This window comes from Crocodylus porosus, unplaced genomic scaffold, assembly GCF_001723895.1.
Source record: "Crocodylus porosus isolate Cpor-Errol unplaced genomic scaffold, CroPor_comp1, whole genome shotgun sequence".
NCBI lineage: Eukaryota > Metazoa > Chordata > Crocodylia > Crocodylidae > Crocodylus > Crocodylus porosus.
Genome location: NW_017728942.1, coordinates 4,917,788 through 4,939,973, shown reverse-complemented (window position 1 = coordinate 4,939,973; position 22,186 = coordinate 4,917,788).

Below are 22,186 nucleotides of genomic sequence, written 5' to 3'. Positions count from 1 at the left end.
TGGTACCACCCCCTCCCCATCCTTCTTGTAGCAATACTTAAAGTCACGTCACGCAGTACGAACTCTGAAGGGCCCAGGCCAGCGCCTGGGGGCTCCCCTCCCGCCCTTCCCATCGGTTTGCCACTCATGTGTAAAACATATTCTTTTGGGAGTCTTTTGGAACGGTGATATATGTGCCTGGTCCAAAGCCTGCTGAAACATTGACTTCCTTGGGTTTGGAAGGCTCTCTGATTGCTAGAAGAAAGATCACAGCACTTTAAAACATCTTGTAATAAGTAGGGGAAATTTCAGTTGTCTGTTTTAGAATTATGGTTCATAGTTTCATAGATGTTAGGATCGGAAGGGACCTCAGTAGGTCATCGAGTCTGACCCCCTGCCCTCAGCAGGAAAGAGCGCTGGGGTCAGACGACCCCAGCTAGTCACTTGTCCAGTCTCCTCTTGAAGACCCCCAAGGTAGGGAAGAGCACCACCTCCCTTGGAAGCCCATTCCAGATTCTGGCAACCCTTACTGTGAAGAAGTTCTTTCTAATGTCCAACCTAAACCTGCTCGCCATCAATTTGTGGCCATCGTTCTTGCAATGATTCCATAGGTTCATACACATTGCCTGTATAATTTAACATGGCTATCTGCACTATTTAGTCACTGGCAGGTATTTAACTTTAAATCTTCTGCTTCCCAGACCCAACCCTTTACCTAAGTGGGAGGCAAATTCCATAGATGGTTTCTATACTTTGATCTGTAGGCTGTCTCCTAAGAACAATACATTTACACACGTCTTATCAAATCTGAAGCCCTCATTCAGGGAGGGATCCGAATATACTAGTCGATATGCATTTTGATTATTTTTGCAAATGGGTATTATTACTAATCATGCATAACGCTTCCATTATGGACACTGTTTAGACTTCTGAAGAACAAAATTTGGCAAAGTTTGTTTGGGACCTTTACATTTTTTCCTATAATAGCTATAGTGGAAATGCTAATATTTCCTTTGTTTTTTTAAAGGAATAAGGTCATCCTTTACAAAAAAAAAATGCAGTTTGGAAAAAAGAATATAGCATGAGTTAAAGTTATAGCACAATATAGCTTTGCAGTTTTGTATCTGAAATATTTTATTTTCCTGTTCTTGGATATACCTGCATTTTTATGCTTTCCAATTTCTTTTTGATGCAATGGCTGGAGCGGAGAAAGAAGCTGTGGCTAGTGGTAGTCTATTGATGTTTATGATGTTGAATGAAAGGATAAGTACAGTTTAGGTACAATAGATTTGATTGTACTCAATCAAATTTGATGCCTTTGCCTTTGAATGAAAATGGATTTACTAGTCAAATATTATTCTACAGTCAAACATTTGAATTTGTTCCTATTGAAGTCAATGTCAAGTCTTCCATTGAGCAGCTTCAAATGGCTCTGGCAAATGATAAATAAATGTTGTCATTCTCTGTCCTATCTTCTGTGCAGGTAGCATGAAAAGAGGGAAATAATGGCGTTGAAGAGAACAACTGAGAATAGTAGAAGGATTAAAGAAAAAGGGAGATTTCCTAATAAAAGATGCTTGTAAAGTAATGAAAAGAAGAATTTTCTCAGCTGATAACAGATTTGCTGATTTTTGAAATCTCTAACTTTCTTAATTTCTCCATATAGTTACCTCCATCCAGCATTGCAATTTCTATAATAAAAGAAAAGTTTAATTATTTGCATGTGCAGAGGAACTGGTCAGAAGCAGTTACTATCTGAATTAAGCTAGCCAACTAGTGCAATTCATTAATATAGTATCCCTATGCAGTAGGATGCATGTGTATCTTAAGGAAAAGTGAGATGCATGAGAGAACTGAATAAAAAAGTCAGTGAGTTGCACTAGAGAGAAAAATTAATAGTTTCAGCTATTTAACTACACATGGTAACATTACATTCTTACTGGCAACTTTTTTTTATCCTAAGTCAAGATGCTGATGTTAGCAGGTTGGTTATTGTGTTCTGAAATTCAGACTCTGGCTCCTTCACCTAGGTATGCTTTCTGAATAGTCTAGAATCAATGATTACCCCTTTTTCCCTCGGCAGTAGCGTTCCAGCAACACTGTATATCAGTTCAGCTACTTATCTAGCTGTTCCTTCTTCCTCTTTTAAGTGGCTAGACAGTGATTAAGACTTACTCTACTTCACTGAGCTTAGCTATGCCTGTTGAAGTGCGATGATCAAGAGTGGTGCTGTGGCCACCTTTTATGCTAACACAGTAAAATGAAAATGAAAGAACAAAGATGATTCCTAGTTAGTGCATATGTGCTGTTGTACTCACGTCTGGGAGCACTGACAATGAAGTGGAGCTGTTAAGTATTATGTAATGCTGGGGTCATTGGTTTTCATCTCTGTATGTGTGGATTGTCCACTGAATAACTGGAGATGATCACTATCTTTTAAAATCAAGGTATTCAGTCTGGTACTTAAATATGGTGCCTAAGTGAGGTTTAATTGCCTATATTTGGGCATGCAGTCTTGGTCTAAGTCAGGGATGTCAAAGATACAGTCTGCGGAGCCCTGTGATTAGGCCTGTGGTGCTGCCTCTGGATCTCGTACCAGCCTCTGGGTCTTGCACTACATGCAGCATACACTGGCCCTAGCTCTGGGGTTGTATATGGAGTACAGAACCAGTCTGGAGCTGGAGCCGGAGCTGGCATGCAGCATATGGGACTGGTTTAGGTTGCGCGCTACACGTGGGGCCAGATGAGTTTGATACTCATGGTTTAAATTACTTGCCTCTAGACTAGAGAGAAGGTATGTATCTCAGTACAGGATAAAGCTCCAGTTCCTTGCCCTCAGGTCCTTGTTTTAGCCACTTATTATCATGCCTCTAAACAAGATCTCACTGCATGTAGAGTTTAAGGATATCAACTTGATCTGAAACTTTTACCTACTGCCTTATTTTAGGCCCCCCATTTGCAACTTGCATGCCTTTTTTCTTCCTCTTATATAAAGTCCCACTCTACAGGGAGGTTCTTCCTTGTGTAATGCTTGAAGGACTGCAGGCTTTGCCATCCCAATACTCTGAGTCTCTGATGACTCCAGAAGTGTGAATGGCAGTCTCTCTTCCTAAATTTTTCTTCTGTAACATAACGTGATTATGACAGTATTTTAATTATCTGAAAGGAATGTCATTTGTTGTTTTTTTTCCTTAGTACTTTGATATAAATATTTGTATGTATTCAAATTTGCAAACTTGAAATAATATATAGGCCCTGTCAGGGTCCTTTAAGGCCAGATACTCAAAGTGGAGCTAGTCCATAACACTTTTGTAAGCATCTGTGGCACCTCAATTTTGGCATTCCTTTTAATACTTTCAAAATGTATGTACTTTCAGATATAGACATGCAAGGAGATAAATTATCGCCCCTGGAAGGCCTGCATTTAGAAGGGAAAGAGAGAAAGGCTGATCCAAATCCTTTGGACTCTTTCCAGTGATACTAATGGGATTTGGATCAGGCCCAAACTCAGGAATATAAAAGCAAAGTGAATGGGCAGTTGTATTTGGCTGCATCTTGCTAGTTGCTTATTGCCTGTTTTGATGGATTCATTCTTAATGAACAAGAGATTTTTTAGAAGTTTAAAGTGTAATGTGTGGGATGGAGGAGTGGATGGGGTGGGGAGGCTGGATGTTATTACAGAAAGTCAACCACTTGCATCTTCCAATTGAGACATTGCCACAATGGACTGGTTCATGCACAAATACATTTTTAAACTGCTTTTTAAACTTACCTTTATGAGCACCAGCCAGCATTTTTAATTCTGAGTGCTGTAATTTGCACACGAGCTCCATCATTTTTGTTTATTTGGTGCAGGGGATTCATTTTTTTTCCCCAAGTCGGAAGAGAAATGCACGGGGCTATGTTTCTATTATAATTCTATATATAATAAATCAATGCTTTTTCTATTTCAGCGGGTTCAGCCTGTGAAATATATTGGTAATCTTGGATCAAGTTTTAATAATTGCTTTCAAGATTTCTAGGCCTAGCTGTAGGTTGTCTCTTGTCATTTGGCTGTTTCAAAGTGTTTTTTTTCTGGAATGGTCTTTCATTGAAGTGCCATTAAGTGCTTTCATTATACAGAGAACCAATAATGCCTCGTGAAAGCTTTTAACATGTCTTTCACTATGAGAATGTTGTAGCCTGACAGTGTGTTTCATTCTCTTGCCACAGCCTTCCAACATACATGTTTCAGCCTCTGGAAGGCATTTTTCTTGGTGTAAAATATTTTAAGCAAACAAATCGAAGATCTCATAAATGGGCTTTCCCTCACAGAATAATGCATTTCCTTCCCTCTTATATACTGCATTTTCCTGTGCATGTGGGTGTTTCTATATGCAGACTGGGTGATTGCTAGGGAGCGGCAACTCCAACCTTGTCCCAGAAAGTCTCTTCCCTTACCCCATCATTCTTCAAGGTCTGGCCTAGTGACTTGCACACCCCAGGGTGGCCTCAGGCTGTTCAGGGGCCACAACCCCTGGCAGATATTTTCAGGGATACACCCAGTATGGCTGCTGCCCAATCTCAAATAATTGGCAGGTGTCTGGGTTGCAGAGGCTAGAAGTGGCCTGTGCAGCTACCTTCTATATTCTGCAGTAGTTCAGCAAGCTTGTGCATTGTCTGGGGCTGTGAAGAGGGAAACAATGGGATTGGGAAACAGCTAGCACTCTCCAGTGAATTTTTAGGGCCAATCAGCCTTTGAAAACTTTCCCCAGTTGAGCTTTCCTTTCATAGCAGCATGTTACCTATTCCCCTCTGGGTTGCATGGGCCAAGACTCTGGAGAAACAGCAAACGAGAGGTGACTTCTGACACTGAGATATCAGACACAAAGGAGAAGAGATGGCTCTTTAAGGAGGAGTCTTTCATTTTCAGTGGTTGTGCATTTCAGCAAAAGGTAGCTGGGAAGGTTTTCACCTCCTGCCTAGCAGACTGCCTGTAAACACGTGCATGGGCACATTTCAGAAGAAAGGGTCATTACTTTGTCACCACTTAAAATGCTTGAGCCAATAGTGGATTGTGAGCGTAGCTCTGTTCCTTTCAGAGGCTCTACCTGCTTACACCAGCAGATCTGTTTTTCAGTCTTAGGTATGGTTGCAGATGGCACCAGAATGATTTATCTTTGGTTTTCTTCTTTGAAGCTTAAAGAAATAGAGCCCTCCATGTTCTTGAGAAGGCTGTCTTTCTGGGAGATTGTTTAGGTTGCATTTGCTTAATACTGTCTAACTGATGTCCATTGTATATAGGCAGGTTTTTCCCCCTAAAGTTGTTGCTGGTTTTCTTTAGCTGTACTGTACAGTTGCTTCTAGCCAGAGGTCTAAAGGAAGCTCACTTTGCCATGAATGTAACATTTCATTTCCTTCTGAGAAATCATATGAAGCCCATGGAAGAGGCATGAGTGATAGCAAACAAGGTAAAATCATCCTCTCTTGGGTCTCTTCCTAGTTCAGCTGGGATCCTGTGGGGCGCGGGAGAGGCTCACTGTGACTCCAGGCAGGCGCCCTGTGCAGCAAGAGTGAGTAGAGCAGAGTTGGAGTCTTTTTTGGAAGAGCTGAGATCATAGGGACAAGATCACAAGGCTGAATTTGTACGATTTTTGAAGAAATAAAACTGAGCCAGTGAAGAGAAGGTACTGGGATCCTGCAGAACTTGCTTTGGTGCAAAGGCTGATGACTTAGCTCCCCTGGCTTGAACTGCCCTTCACCTCTTTTCTGATACTACATATTATGAAGTATTCATAGGAACGCAGAATCACGGTCTAGGGTCAAACTGGTAGTCCACCAAACTGGTAGTTCACCAGTCATGCTCCAGCTGTGGGCCAGAAAGAGCAGTCCACAGCTGGAGGCAACATACTACTTAAATACAGCTGTTCCCATGTATAATATTGTTAGCTGGATGCAAGGCTTTCTCTCCCACACTTTCTCTCCAAAGTGCTTATATATTATAGTGATGAGAGCTAGGGCTGTGCAAAGCTTCAGGTGGTGATTCGATTCAGCCTGATTTGGTGGCCAAATTTCTGAATCTGAATCGAATCAGGGGACCAATTAAAAGGTCCAAATAGATTCAGAGCTCTCTGAATCTTCGGAAAAGATTTGGAAAGCTTTGATGATTTGCGCAGTCCCCAGTGGCTGCAGCAGGGAACTGGAGCTGATTCAGAACTGTTAAGTACTAGGGATGGGGGAGGGGATCATGGGGGGACCCCTGCCAGTCTCCCCGACCCCCCAGCCACCCCCGAACCCCTCCACTACCTCAGCCCCCCCATGGCTGCTGCACCAGCCCCAGCTCCCCAGTGTTTTAAAAAAAAGCCCTGGTGCTCACTAGGTGCTGCTGGGAGGGGGGCAATCCCTGCTGCCCCCTAATGCCTCACATTACATGGGGGGCTCTGCCACAAGCCCTCTGACCCTCCCCTCACTCTCCCAGCCCCCCATGGGTGCCCCACCCGGGCCAGCTCTGGGCCTTTAAGAAAAAAAACCCAAGAAAAGCCCCGGGACTTGGGGCTTCAGGGGGCTCATGGAAGAGCCCCCCTGTGGCACAGGGTAGCGGGGGCAGCAGGGATCACACTCCGCCGGCAGGAATGGTGAGTCCTGGGACTTTTCTCAGTTTTTTTTCCTTAAAGGGCTGGAGCTGGCCTAGGCGGGGCACCCACGAGGGGGCTGAGTCAGCAGGGGGGAGTTTGGGGGGCTCATGCACAGCCCCCATGCAGTGGGGGGCAGCAGGGATCACCCCCTGCCCTGCAGCACCCGCTGAGCCAGGGCTTATTTTTTCCAAAGAGCCGGGAGCTGGGCTGAGTGGGGCGGCCACTGGTGAGCTGGGAGAGGGGCGGGGAATGGGCTGGGCCTGGCTGATTCAGAGATTCAGCAGCAGCCGAATCTCCAAATCAGACTGGCCGAATCAAATCAGGACAGTGATTCGAATCACCGACTCAAACCACTGTCCCCCGAATCAGCTGAATCTGAATCTGGAGCAAATACTAGCCACTTCGCAGAGGACTAATGAGAATCATATATGCACTAACCTAGGAAGAAGCAGTTTGCTTCCTGAAGCATAGGATTTGAGTGCCTTTATTGTAGTTTGCATGACTGCAAACTGGTCATAAAATTATCCAGCCCATTTGAAAAATCAGGCTTCATTATTACTTTTGTGATGATCTAGGGTGGTAGCAAATTCTCAAGTTGTCTATATATTGGTCATGGAAATTCACATTTATTTGTTCTTGTTTTACCTGCCAGTAATTGCATAGGGATCTTCTGCTTGCGTAGCTACATTTGAGATAAAAAAAAATCATACTTTGTCATAGCAGAAGCTTGTGCTTTTTTAATTTGAAACCTGTATTTAATCTGAAAGCAGAGCATTGCGTATTGCTTCTTTTGACCCTTGATTTCCAGTTCTTGAGTGTTTTACCATGTAGCAGGCACCTCAGCTTTTATTCATATGCTGCAAAGGGCCTGCTAAAATACTGCGTATTTCCTTTCAGCCGAGCCTCTGTGATGCTGTCCATTTCTCCACAGTACATCAGAGAATCAATGCAAGATCAAATCATACCCTATGCTTTTCTTGGTTCAAGGCAGAGGTGGAAATTGCTCTCTAACCCTTTGGTTAATGCTAAGATTCAGCAGCTTGCCTTTGTATTGTGATTTCACATTGTACCCATCAGCTGGTGCTGACATTTTAATTCACAGTCTCCTTTATAATAATAATCAGTTCCCCATTTCACTAACTTTTTTTCCCTCTGCTGTCATAGAGCAAAGAGTACAGAGTGTTGTAGTCAGGTGGTCATTATAATTGTGATTATCATTATAGGTTTCAATGAAAGTTGAAGTCAGCTTTACTCTAGCCACCAATCAGCTGTTTCAAGACATAACTAATGTTTGGAGCCAGTAGATCTTTTCAATTCATCGTTACAAGTCTACTGCACACCAATGCCCACTGTAATACCTTCTGCTGAGTCAAATGGCCTTTTTCCAGATACTGCTAAGATTATCGTAGTAAGCCTTTCATTTTTGTATATCCCTGTAGCGCTTCATCAACCCAGCTATATTTCCCTATTTAAGCGCTAGTTTTCCAAGAAAGAAAGGTGAAAAAATAAAAAAGCACCAAGTGGCTTAATTAATTGCTACATGTTGAGCACACCAGATTGTCTGAGCATCCAGGTTGCTCAAATCATTTTGCAAAATAGTTCCTTGCTTTTTCACAGGATACAGATGCCAGCTCAACATGCTTGTCCCTGGCTTTCAACCTCCTTCCTCAGTTCTGGGTCCTGCTGAGTGGTTTTCTCTCCCATCATGCTTCCTGTTGCTCTGTGCTACTCAAGTGCTGTTGGTGGATGAATGAATAAAAAATACTAGGGCTGCAGTCCTGAAAAAATGCCTGAATGCATACCGATTCCTGAGTTGATGGTAGTATCACTTCTTATAAAAGTTTTGCATGGAGGCTGCATTTTCAAATGCAGACACGAATGATAAGTGGATTGTCTACGTATGGCATAAATTAATAATTAAAATTGCCAGTGAAGAATACAGCACCAGTCACTAAAAGACTCTAGAGTCATTCACTGCAGCCTAAAGTCAAATCATATGGTTGCACTTCTAAAATGTATGCATAATTGCCTGCCTACTACAATTATGAATGAAAGTTTAAATCATTTTAATGCACAGAAGTCTCTGGTTATTTGTCTGTACGATTGTACACCTGAACTGTCCTCATTTCTATGTGCACAACATATGCCTGCATTTTGCTGTTAAATTAGTGTTATGTCATAGAATAGAATGATAGAAAATTAGGGTTGGAAAGTCAGTGTAAGGTCATTGAATTTTGTGGAGGTTTCCCATCTTACACCAGCAGAGAATTTATCCTCTGGGCTCTAATGGGGATAGCTGTTGGGGCAGGGAGCTCCGCATAATTGCTGAAGGACAGAAGTCCCAGAAGGTTGTCTAGGATTGTTTAGGAACAGCAACCCTGCATCTGTGCAGAGGTTTGGACTCAGTGACTTAACTATTTTTTGGTACTGCTCAGTTATATACAATGGTGGTTGCAAATGAACATAGTTAATTACTGACAGCTATTTTGTGCTCCATGTCCTCGTGAAGAAGTATTCACCTTACAAAAACATCACACCATTTGGCACTGTTCTTTATCTTCTCCACAAAAGGATTGAGTGGGCATGAGTGGTTAAAGTCTGCTCCCCCTTGTAGAAAGAGGAATGAAGAGTAAAGAATGCTTCACTACTGATGCCTATACGTACTGTAGAAGTTGGATGATTTATATCTGGGTGTCTGTAGCAGATTGCTGAATTAAAGATGAGACACTTAGTTATATGCTGTAGCTCTTACCTCAAAGGGCACCATTTCTCCACTGATAGCTTAGCATAGAGGTAGGCAAAGTCCGGCCCACAGACTGGACCTGGCTGGCAGTGGACTCCATTTCCCAGAAGCCCCTGACCACGTAACTGGGGCCAATTTCCATGGAGATAGTGCGGGCCTGGGGCTTCCATGGAGACTGGCCACAGAAGCACTGGTAGGCAGCTGCAGTGCCAGCCTCTTCCTGGTGGGGAGGGGGGAGCTGAAGGGGGGAAGGGGGTCTGTGCTGTGGGTGGGAGCAGAGCAGGCTCAGTGCAGAGTGGGCAGTGGCAGTGGCACCACTGGGAAGAGTGGCTATGGGAAGTGATGGGGAATTTTGGGGTGGTTATAGCCCTCCCAAGCCCTCCCCTTGCCCCAGGGTTAGCAGGGTGCGTGGCAGGTCGGGGAGTTGCTCCGGAGCCGGGTTGGGATCTTGCAGCAGTAACAGTGTGGTCCAGAGCCAGGGCAGAGCCATGATCTGCATCCTGCATGTGTACCTGGTGTACATCAATCTACATAAGTATAAAATGTTGACTTTTAGCAAACCAAAGAGCACATCAGTAGCCAATAGGACACTTTAGCATATCAAAAGTGAAAAAGGTAAGAGAAAGGATACCTGTTTTGTGCATACTTAGTGCTTTGAAAAGATCATGTTATCCATAGCAAATATCTCTAGTTTGTTAACATCCTTTTGTATGCCTTGATAAGGGAGATGACATTGATGTTATATACCTGGATTTCAAGAAGGACCATGACTTGGTCTCCCATAATGTCCTCATGGTTAAGCTTGGGAACTTTGACCTTGACCTTCTCATAGTTTGATGGCTGGGGAATTGGTTCTGGGTTTGGACTAGTTGATGGGAGTGCATCAATGTGGTGGGAGGTGACCAGTGGAGTCTCTCAGGCTCAGTTCTCAGGCCAGTACTCTTCAACATCTTCATTAGCGATCTGGATTCAGGCTTTGGATGTGGGCTGGTAAAGTTCGCGGATGACACCAAACTATGGGGGAAGACGGCCATGCTAGAAGACAGACTGGGGATACAGACTGACCTGGATACCCTTTCAAGGTGGGTGGGTGGGTACCAAAATCTGATACCATTTAACATAGAGAAGTGCAGGGTGCTCCACCTTGGGAGGAAAAACCTGCATCATACTTATAGGCTTGGCAGTGCTATGCTCACTAGCACCATGACTGAAAGAGACTTGGGGGTCATGATTGACAAGATGAGCATGAGCCACCAAAGCTAACCAAACTGTGGCATGCATCCATCAATATATCTGTAGGAAAATCATCCTCCCACTTTACTTGGCCTTGGTGAGGCTGCAAGTGGAGTACTGCATCCAGTTTTGGGCCCCCCACTTCAGGAGGGATGTGGATAGGTTCAAGAGTGTCCAGAGGAGAGCCACTTGTATGATCAAAGGCCAAGAGAACAAACCTTATGAGGAGAGGCTGAGGGACATGGGACTCTTCAGCCTGGAGAAGAGAGGGCTCAGGGGGAACTTTGGTGGCAGCCTATAAGTATACAAGGGGGGTTGCACCAGGATCTGGGAGAACAGTTGTTCAGCAGGACTCCCCAAGGAATAACAAGGTCCAATGGCCACAAACTCCTAGAAGATCGATTTAGATTGAACATTAGGAAAAACTTCTTCACAGTCCGAGCGTCCAGAGTCTGGAACAGACTCCCCCGGAGGTGGTGCAAGCACCTACTCTGGACTCATTCAAAAGGCATGTGGATGTTTATCTTGCTGGGATCATTTGACTTGCTGGGATCCCTAGACTTCCTGCCTATGGCAAGGGGGCTGGACTCAATGATCTCGTGAGGTCCTTTCCAGCCCCTAATGTCTATGAAATTTTTAAAATCTATGAAATGATTGCATTGATTTTCCTTACAATTATTAAAACCAGAAAAGGTTTGATTAATTGGTTCATTGTGTTCTTTCTTCAGAGGAAAATGTGCTACTGGTGTCTCTTGGCATGGGTGGCATATGGGGTTCTAGCTGAAATAAGGGAACATCCTTTAATTTAGCAAAACAAAATACTGTATATATAGCTTTCTCTGATACCGAACTATCCCACTGTCATCTGGCCATTAAATGAAGAGTGGTGTGATGTTGTTGTAACTGATTTTGGTGACATAATCTCACTCTTGTGATTTTTTTTTTTCACAAATGCTTTGTGGGGAACAGCTTGCAAAGTACTGGCAATAGTGAGAAAGGAGACCTTTCCCTCCCCTTCCTTATTGCTAAAGATTTCATATTTGTGCGTCAGTTTAATCACCAGGAAGAGAGGATGGAAAATTCTGAAAACACGAAAATGTATTGAATTACATTTGTTAATCCTTTCTTTTTCTCAGTCATGGGCCTTTTTCTTGAGCACTATGTATTTTGGGGGTATATTTTCCTTTTAAAATGCCAGGTATGCGCTTTAATTAGCAATAACAAAGAGCATCTTAAAAGCACTCACGCCAGGTGAGAACTGTACAAAGGGTGAAGAAAAGCAGCCTTGAAATGCAGTAATGGAAATTATTCACTTTTCAGTTTCCAAAGAAACCGAAGAATTCCAAACCTCTTAGACTTATTTTACCTAACGCAAGGAGAAATATATTGCTTAAAGCAAAACCTCTGTCTTTGTAACTACTGAATCGTGTAGTGATTGGGCAGTGCTCTTCAATTAGTATTAAGATTATTATTCATTACATTAATGTGGTGAACACTTTGGGGAGTTGCCTGGATAGCATATGTAAATATCATCTCCTTCTGCAAATTTTAAATGTAAGTATGTTACAAATTCAAGGCTGGATTGACTTATCATGTTTACTCTGGATAACTAGGTGCTGCAGGTGTATACCCTTTAATATCTGAGAGAGAAAGGGAAGGAATATATTATGGCGTTTTGGTTAGAAAATCTTCTTTGGCAATCCCCTACAGTTGAGAATGATTATCTTCATGGTTGTCTTATCTGTGGGTCTGAAGATGGCTGATGAAGCCAATACGGGATCAACAGACTCTGTTGCAGCTCAGGCATGTGTTCCTGTTTGGGGCATGTGGCTCCAGATTCTTGATTGTGACATGCTGTTTTTGCCACTCCCGCTTTTCTGTCTCCTCTTGTTGTCATGAGGTTTCAAAGTACTGAGATTCTTGCAGCAGACTCATCCTCCATTTGGGGCAGTCCTTGGTGATTGTATTCCATGAGTTGATGTCAGCGTTGCATTTTTTCAAGTTGACCTTGTGGACATCCTTGAAGTGCTTTCTTTGTCCTCCTCTTGATCCTACACCTTGACTGAACTGGGAGAATAAAACTAGCTTTGGGAGTCTGGAGTTGGACATTCAGTTGATGTGGCTGGCCCAGTGAAGTTGATGTTGGATAATCATTGCCTTGATGCTCATGGTGTTTGCTTGCAAGAGAACGCTAATGTTGGTGCATCTATCTTCCCACTAGATTCAAAGGATCTTCTGTAGGCAGCATTGATGGTACTTCTCCAACAACTTGAGGTGTCTCCTGTGTGTTGTCCATGTCTCAGCTCTGTACTGTAAGGTGGGCATCACAACTACTTAATAAACCATGAGCTTGGTTTTGGATTTGATGTCCCTGTCTTCAAACACCCATTTCCTCAGGCATCCCTGCACTTTCACGTTGAGGCAGTGTTGGATTTTTTCATTAATGTCAGCCTTCTGTGAGAGATGGCTTCCAAATCTAAATTACTGGAGCTGGGGACTGCTTATTAAGAGCTTGTTGATGGAGGGCCTTAGTCTTCTGAATGTTAAGCATCAGTCCCATTTTCTTGTATGCCTCAGTAAAGATGCTGACGATTGCTTGAAGGTTTACTTCTGAGTGAGCACAGGCTGCAGCATCATCAGCATTCTGGAGCAAAATGAGTAAGGTTGGGGTGGTCTTGGTTTTGGCTCAGAGTTGTCTGAGATTAAACAGATTACCTTCCATTCAGTACTCCATTCCAACTGAAAGTTTGTTGGTGGTTGGATGTAGCATCGCACAAAGTGTGCTGGAGCGATGATGTATCCTTGATTAACTCCCATCTTAACCTCAAAGGGATCTGTGATAGATCCATTGCTGTGAAATACCGCCATGAAGCAGGCAAAAAATGGTGACACATTTTGGTGGACGTCCTTACTTCAGAACGATCCTCCACAGCACTTCTCAGTCAATAGGGTCAAAGGCTTTGATGAGGTCAAAGAAGGCCAGGTAGAGTGGTTTATGTTGTTCACAGCATTTTTCCTGCAGCTGTTTAACTGTGAAGATCATGTTACTTCTGGATCTTGATGCTTTAAACCAGCAGTTCCCAATCCTGGGTCGCAACCCAACTGAGGGTTGCCAGGCAATGCCAGTGGTGCCACACTGAAAAGATGAGCCATGCTGCATGCCAGAAACTCCTCAGCCCTGGCCCTGGGCTGCCACTGCCACTGCACTCCGCTCCCAGCAGTGAGGTGTGGAAAATAAAAGGTTGGGAACCACTGCTTTAAACCCATAATATGATTCTGGGAGGAGCTCCTTCCACTGTGGAAGGAGACTATTCAGGAGAGTTCTTGCAATGATCTTTCCTGTGGTGGACAGCAAGGCAATCCTGCTGTAATTTTCACAGTCAAACTTGTCTCCTTTCTTGGAGACTGTCACAATCATTGAGTCCTTGAGGTCATCTTGGATTTCCTCATTATTCCAGATCCTTAAGGTGAAGGCACGGAGCTGTGATGTGAGCTCCTCTCCCCACTGCTTGAAGATTTTAGTGGGGATTTCATCACTTCCAGATGTCTTGTTGTTCTTCATCTGCTTGATTGTTTTGTTTACCTTGTCAAGGGCTGGAGGGATTCTGAGGTTATCTCTGACTGGGTGTTGTGCGATGGAATTGAGAACACTTTTGTCAACAATGGCATCTCAATTGAGAAATCTTAAAAATGCTCCTTCCAATGGGCATTGATTGGTGCTTCTTCCTTGATCAAGCTTTATCCGTCCTTAGGTCTCATGGGGGTTGGTCCCTAAGTGCTTGGACCATAGATAGCTTTGGTAGCATTAGAAAAACAGCACATGTTGTGGATGTCAGTGAGATGTTGAATTTCCTTCACCTTGTCTTCCTACTGCCTGTTCTTCATATCACAGGTCCTCCTTTGGACCTCTGTCTTGATTTGTTAGAGATTCAATTTCTTTTGCTTAGAATTCATTTCATTCTGCCAACCACAGAAGTCCTTGTGCTTTGAGTTGATCAACTCTTGGACCTCCCAGTCATTCTTATAAACCAGTCTTGATGTTTCCTGGTAGAGAATCCAACTGTCCCTTCACAGGGGTTCATGACAGTGGACTTGAAGGCATCCCAAATGCTGCTGACAGTTTCCCACTGTTGAATGGAATCTGCCAGTCTGTTATCGAGACATTGGTGGTAGAGGTCTTGCTTCACTGAGTCCTGAGCCTTTTGATGCTGATCTTCCATTAGCATTGCTTCTGCTGCAGTCATCATTTGGGAGCCAGTTTGAGAGACATAACTGAGAAGATGAGTCGGTGATCAGTTCAGCAATCGTTAGCTCCTAGCATAGATCATGTGATACTGTAACAAAAGGGGACCTACACACAGCGCAGAGACCCCAGGATCCCCAGCAGACCCTGAAAGGGGTGATCAAAACACCTGGGAAAGCAGGGAAAACTTACCTTTAAGATGGAAGCCACGGCAGCATGCAGTGCCATTGCCAATGCTGCGTTTTAAAAGCTCCTTGTCAGTCAATCCTGGAAGCTCCCAGCTGATGATGTCATTCATCAGTGCTGGCGTGGGAGATTTAAAAGGCACTCAAGAGTACCGGCACGGAAAAAGGAGGAACTGCTTCTGGGCCAGCAGGGACTGGGGCAGGGACAGCCTCAGAGCATTGAGGCAGGGCAGTGCTGGAGCCATGAAGGCTCTTTAAGCACGGGGCATAGGAGGCTCTATCAGGTGAAGGCTGAAGAGCCATGCCTTTGCCTGTTTATAGGACTAACTCCCACAGTGAGCTGACAGAGCTCACTGAAGCCCAATAGGAACAATGGGTTCAGATGAAGCAACTTCTCCAGAGCGGAGGCTTTCTTGTTTTTGTTCTCATTTTTTTTCTCTTTCTTTTTTTGTGAAATATACTGTGAGGGTGCAAAGGCCAGGGCAGATCTATTTCCTGTTCCTAGGCCAACTGCAAGGAGGTCCCCTTGCATGTAAGGCCTAAGCGATCTACCCAGAAATGTCCTGAAAAATTCCACCAGGGTTGTTGAAGTCCAGGAACAGACCAGGCCGGAGTACTACATCAACAATGATGTCTGGCATGGGGCTGGAGTATAGGGGAGGTGGAGCCCCAAGGTCATCTGCTTCCAAAACCATGAGTACCCCAAGAGGGACCTCTCTATTTATACCACTGAACCCCTCCTTTGAATTCATTTTGATCAAGTAGTGGCAGGCAAGTTGAGGGGAGTTCAACCTGCTTGGGGTACTCTGTATAACGCTTGATGAGTAAATGGGTGCATTACAGATGCAGACATCTTTGCTATACCAAGTACTGTGACAGTCAGTCAGGTTCAATGGTTGGACTGTGAGCGTTATGATGATGTCTTCTGCTGGGTTTTTTTGGGAGAACCTTTCTTTCTGATTGTGCTGTTTCAGAGGTTCAAGTCTCTTCCAGCTCTGGTGTTCAAATTGCTGAGAAGAATAAGTCTGTGTCCCTCTAGAACATCAGAATGGACTTGGTTAAGCTTGGCATAACATTCCTCCTTGGTTTCTTTGGCAGCACCAAGAGTCAGGGAGTGGGTTTAGTTTAGCTACAAATAATGGCCATTCAAAACTTTTTCCCTGCAAAGCTAGCAAAGTCACTCAGATAGCACTTATATTAACATTGTATTTCTGGATGTTGTTCATTACACTTTTATAAGATATGCCGAATACCTATGTATTTTGACATCAACACTGATATTAAAGAGGTTAGTATGTTCTAGCTGATATAACTGACTTGTGAGAAGTTGTTTTGCTCTCTTGATTTTATACAGTAACTATACAACTGTCTATGCAACTGGTGGTCCAGATTGTAATACATCTCTCTTCTTATTTAGCCATGTTTTCCCCTTTGAGCTGGGTTTATTTATGAATTTCCTGTGTGCTTAAATTGAAAAATCTAGCTAGGCCTATTTTGTTACGAAGATTTTCATATGGATTTTTGTCTGTATTTGGTGAAATTTCCAATGGGTTTAAATTAATAACCTGGCATTAACTGTTGTGTACACATACTGTTTGATGAACCTGGTATTAGGACTTACAGGATGTACCTGGGGGACATAGGCACATTCCATGAAGGTCATGGGATTGTTCCCATGGCTAAACCAACTCCCTAATAAGTTTTGGCTGTGTTTAACTGCTGTACTCCAGCCATTTTCTCCAGACTGCAGCAAAACACAAGAAGCAGCCATTCCCTGAACACGTGGAATGGAGCTTAATTTCATCCAATTTGTATTGGATCCAACAAGTAGAATAAAGGGAAGCCTGAGTTAAATCTGGCTGTCAGTATGAATGGGTGAATCACTAGTCACTAGACACAGTGAAAATAAGGATCATGACCATTTTTTCCTTAAAGATATTTTCCTAAAAGAGAATCTTACAAAAATAACTATTTTTCCCTGGAAGGAAACTTCTTTCAAACTTGGGCATTTGACAAGTTCAAGCCTATACCTGTTCATTAGAAGTTGTTCTTGTTAGTGTTCAGCTCTCTAACATAAAACACCCATCAGTCTCTGCATTTACCAGGCAAGAATTATATAAGAATAAAAAAAAATTGACAACAAGGCAGAGACTGGAAAAATGTATATGGAAGCTCTTTATTTATGGACATGTTCATTAAAAATGTAAACTGTTTAAAGCAGGTATTAAAAGGTAAAAAGCTTGCATATGAGTCTAGATGGAGTAAAAATGAATTAAAAATATATGTAGAACTCAGGCTGAATTTTCTACCTCCAACTAAATTGTAACACACGGTACGTGTAAACATAGCTTGTAAAAGGACGTGAGTTCTTTTGTGTATGAAAATTGAATATCTGTGTTGGAAAATTAATGTTGGCCATATCCTATAAATAGAAAAAAAATCTAGCTTATGTTTTATCCAGGGAATAATAATAATTATTGTATATATTTACCTGTACATCTCTTCTATGTGCAATGTAAGGTTTCAATTGAGAGAATTTCTGAAATATCATGAATGCATGTGTTAGCTGTTGATGTTGAGAGACTATTTGTACTTGAGCATGGGTTTTTTTTAGTAATCTGTTTATTGGAATTTTTTTAACAGAACAGTTTGTTCAGAAGAAGAGAAAGAAAAGGTTACTCCATGCACAAACATGCTATCAGCCAATGAAGGATTGAATAGCTTCTGCTATTTTATAAACCTCAGCTATTTACAAAACATGTTAGGGTGATGACTTGGCAAAAGCCAGTTAGTAAATGGACTAAAATCATACTTGCATGCAAGTTTAACTTTTGCATTGATTTTCTTTTTAATAGGTCACATCAGCCTTTCAGTTTAAAATAATCCATAGAATTATGGACTGAAAATGAAAAAAAAGAGATTGAGAGAGAGAAAAACTGAAGAGGTAGATGATAAATTGGGTGGGTTCCTTCCCTTCTCTAAATCCAGATTTTGACTGAATGAATCATGTTTGGGTGCATCCTCTCCCCCTCCCCCCGCCAATGCTCCACTGGCCCCTATCAATCTTGCATCCATATGAGAATCAGGATAAGAATTCCCCATTAATGATCCTGAAAGGAAACAGAGGAGAAATATTCTGCAGAATTCTCCAGTGAAGTGTTCTGCAATTCAGCTGTCTGTGGTAGAGAATGCAGCTCAGCCAGCTTAGACATTTATCAAATGGTGATTATATTTTCTCAAGAGTTTGGCACAGAATCTGTTGTAAGGGCTTGTCTATATTGTTAGCAGCTAGCACACAGTTACTAATGTGTGAGCTTAGAGCATACTCTGTGCTTAATCCCCGTGTGGATGCTCAGAGGGTGTGTCCACTCCATGTCACTGCTGCAGCACTCCAGAGAGCACTTTGGAGAAGCATGCCCCAGCTATTTACATCCCCTCCACACTAAAGCAGACACAGAGGCAGTGGAGTTGAACTTTGATCCAGGGCCTCTGTAACTCAGCTATTTTAAAAACCTAAATGCTGGCATTTAAAAGAAATCAGAACTCTGGTGATATCTTTTATTGGACCAACTAGATATTTGCACAAAAAAAATATATATTTGCAAACTTTCAGGTGCACACATCCTTCTTCAGGTATAGGAGAATGCAAAGACTGTAAAATTTCTCCTGGGTGGAAATGAAAATTCATATTTCACAGGAGAGCTGAAGGTGTTGTAAGATCTGGTTGGAAAAGTTCATTTTGTGCAAATTAGCCTCAGCTAACAGAGCAGACATTTTAAAAGAATACTCTACATTCCTTTACCTTTTCTTAAGATGACAAAATCGCAAACTGTGACCCTTGTCTTGCACATTCCTCAAGTCACATTGGCCATAAGGAAAGGAAGTGAAATTGTACCTTGATTCCCCTGATGTCTGCCATACTGTATTTGCTGTCACCGTAAATGTTATTCATTTACATGTGAAATGTCTTTGTCTAAACTAAGTTTAAAAACAACTGTTGTTACAGTGCCTGCCTTGCAAATGCAGCTCAGTAGAGGCCACTGTTAGATTGTGTTGCTGCCTTTTACTGTTAGCAGTACCCAAATGAGCTAGTTTAAACCCAACTCAGATAATTCTATAGAAACTATTGTCATTGCAGTGACTACAGTGTAGATGTATTTTATGTTTTCTAGTTGGAAAATGGGAATAATACTTCCTTTGTACCACCTTTTGTCTTCTCTGCTTAGATTACAAGTTCTTTTGGTCAGGGAATCCTCGTACAAGGTGTTAGCACAAACACAACCTGGCCCAATCCTGCCTGGGTCCTTTAGACTTTGCTATAGTAGAAATAACCACCACCATAAATTTTGGTACCTAATTATAGCAAAAAAAAATCCCATTGAGCACAAAAGGATTTCTGCAGAAAACAGGCCCCTAATCCTTACTATTCTGGTTTACATTCTCTGTACTTTTCAAAAAGAAAAAAAAAATCAAAACCTGACAGATTTTGCTGTCTGACTTAGATGCATCTCCATCATCTCATGACATCCACCAATAACAAACAATCAGCTCAACTTCTACTGCATATGATTTTCCTTTCATGAATTTACACAAAGGAGAATATTGCCTGAGTTATTCGTGACTGGTGTGAAATGAGTGATGTTTAATGGAATTAGAGCTGTCCTCATTTCTATTTTCTCTTAATTGTGAAAAAAGTTATATTCTCTCTCTCTCTCTCTCTATATATATATATAAATATATATATAGAGAGAGAGAGATCTATATCTATCTCTGTCTATATCTATATATCTATAAAGAGAGAGAGAGAGAGAGATGAAAAGGAGGAAAACATCTTCTTTCTTTTCCCTGGACTGATTTCAGCTTTAATAGTGTCTGGATTAACCTTCAGTGAAGTCAGTAGGAATTGCAGCAGTTTGCATCAGGACTGAATTTGACTCCCTCTCTCCCCTTCCTTTTCTGTTCAATATTATACATGTGAAACTTACGCTTCAAAAAAATCTTGATCCAATCAATCCAGTTACTACAGTTACTGCTACTCATTAATGGAAGTGGTGGGAGAGACAGCCAGGTCCTTGCTTAGAGTAAGTCAGAATGGCTGCACTGAAGTAATAACTTCACAATAATAAGATCTGCCGCATGTCCTTCAAACAAGAGACAAAATGGCAAGCCTCTATCTGAGGTTTAGGAGAGAGAGACTCTTCAGACAAGAGGCCTGGGTTGCATGGTGACAGAATGCCAGAGAAGTTTTGCTCTATTTAATTCCAACCCCTTTAAGTCACCCAGTTCCTAATTCCTATAATACTTAGCCTTTGTTTTAAGTATGGATGCTTAAATGGGTCCATCTTTCTATATGGGTACCATAAGTTACATCTCAGCCATTTACTAGATTTCTTACACGCATGTTAACTATATAGAGATAAGGATAGCATGGTGTTTTTTTAATGAATAGTTTCAGTGACAGACTGAGATGGAAGATGACCATATCTGCATTGAAACCGTTCTATGAGTAGTAGAAGATTCATGTCACCAGAGCTGAATAGTGGGTTATAAAAATTATTGCTGTCCAAGCAATTGTTTGATTGGCTCATAGGATGATGGGTTCTCCTTTCTTGCAAGCGGATGAGGTTTGAATTTAAATCTGCATTAAATGAAAGAAGAAACTGCCTACTGGAATGTTTTTGGGAAACCACTCGTACAAAAGGAACCTAGTTTGTGGGCAAATATACGGAGACCCAATAACAAGACAGACACTACCATTATAGATACTCTAGAACAGGTTAGATAAGATGTTAGTAGAAATGTAAGACAATCAGCCTGACCCTACCTAAATTAAGTTTTTTGTCAGCAATTTGAATGAGATTTGTAATCAACAAGCACAACACATCAAGAATTGAATGAGCCAACAGAAGTCTTTGTAATAAAGGATAATTGGAGAAAGATAAATGAACAACTCTTTCAACATGACAATGTTGGCTACCTCCTATACAGTTTTAAGCTTCTGAGAGAAGACAAATGTTCTTTGCAGTACAGAGTGTGACTTTGTGCCTTGAAGGAATAGGAAGTGCTAAATGACCTTTCATCACTTTAATCACTGACTCGTTAGGGAAAGTTTTAATGAAGGTCATAAGGCTGGGAAAATATCATAGAAGACAGTGTAAGTGCTCACCACTGTGATTCTTGCATGTTCTTTCCAATTAGGGTAGTTTCCAAAGATGTTTTTTGTGACCAGCAGATTTTTGTTTCAGACACAAGCTTCACAATGTGCTTAAATACAGCAACAAAAGCAGAATCAGAATGGACCTGAAGGTGCCAGATGATGAGGATCAGCAATTCTTTAATAACTGCTGTAAAGAGTGATATAATTTCTTAAAAGCTTTTTGTTTCACTGTTGTGTTTATAGTGCTATCTGAATTCCTTTACCTTTATTCCTGCTGCATAAAAGACACTGCCAGTGCAAGAGTTGCTCATGGCTTTGGAAAGGAGAGCCATGGAAAATAAAAAGCCAGGTTGGGCTGTACTCTGCCTTTTAAATGTGGAGCCCAGGTTTTGTTTTCTTGTGGCGGAAAATCCAGGAACTCTGCATTTATCTCTAATTTAGTTATACACTAAATATTACTAAATATATTATAGTATAATATATACTGTATTATCTCTAATTTAGTTATTCTGTAAGGTGCAAATCTACCCTTTTCCTTAGAACCTTGCATAAGACAAATCTCATTACCTTCTACTGATCTCTGCTTTTAAATTTTAAATATTATTCCGAATTTGTTAGCTCAGAGAACTTTCACTGTCCTTCAGTATTCAGAACAGCTTCTTCCATTTTCTGGTTTAGAGGCAGGAGAAGATTCTTTTTCATCAGATTCCAAAAATTCCCACCAAACTCCCAAGTAAGCATCTTTTTTCCTTCTCCTCTCTAGAAAGCTGACTCAGCAGGGCAACTTTTCTGCTACCAAAACTTCCCAAACTTTTTGAAAGCAGTCAGTTGATTTTAGGATGTCACTTCTCTTCCAGCCTTTGGCAACTGTAATTCTTGCCGCTACTAGAAGAGTCATGCGTTCCTTACAACTCATATGTTGCAGAGTTCTCAGAAGCGGTTCAATAGGAACACAAAAGACATCTACAGACATGTGGGGAGACTGCTTCAACGCAGTGGAAATCCATCAGGTCAGAGCAGACTCGATTAATC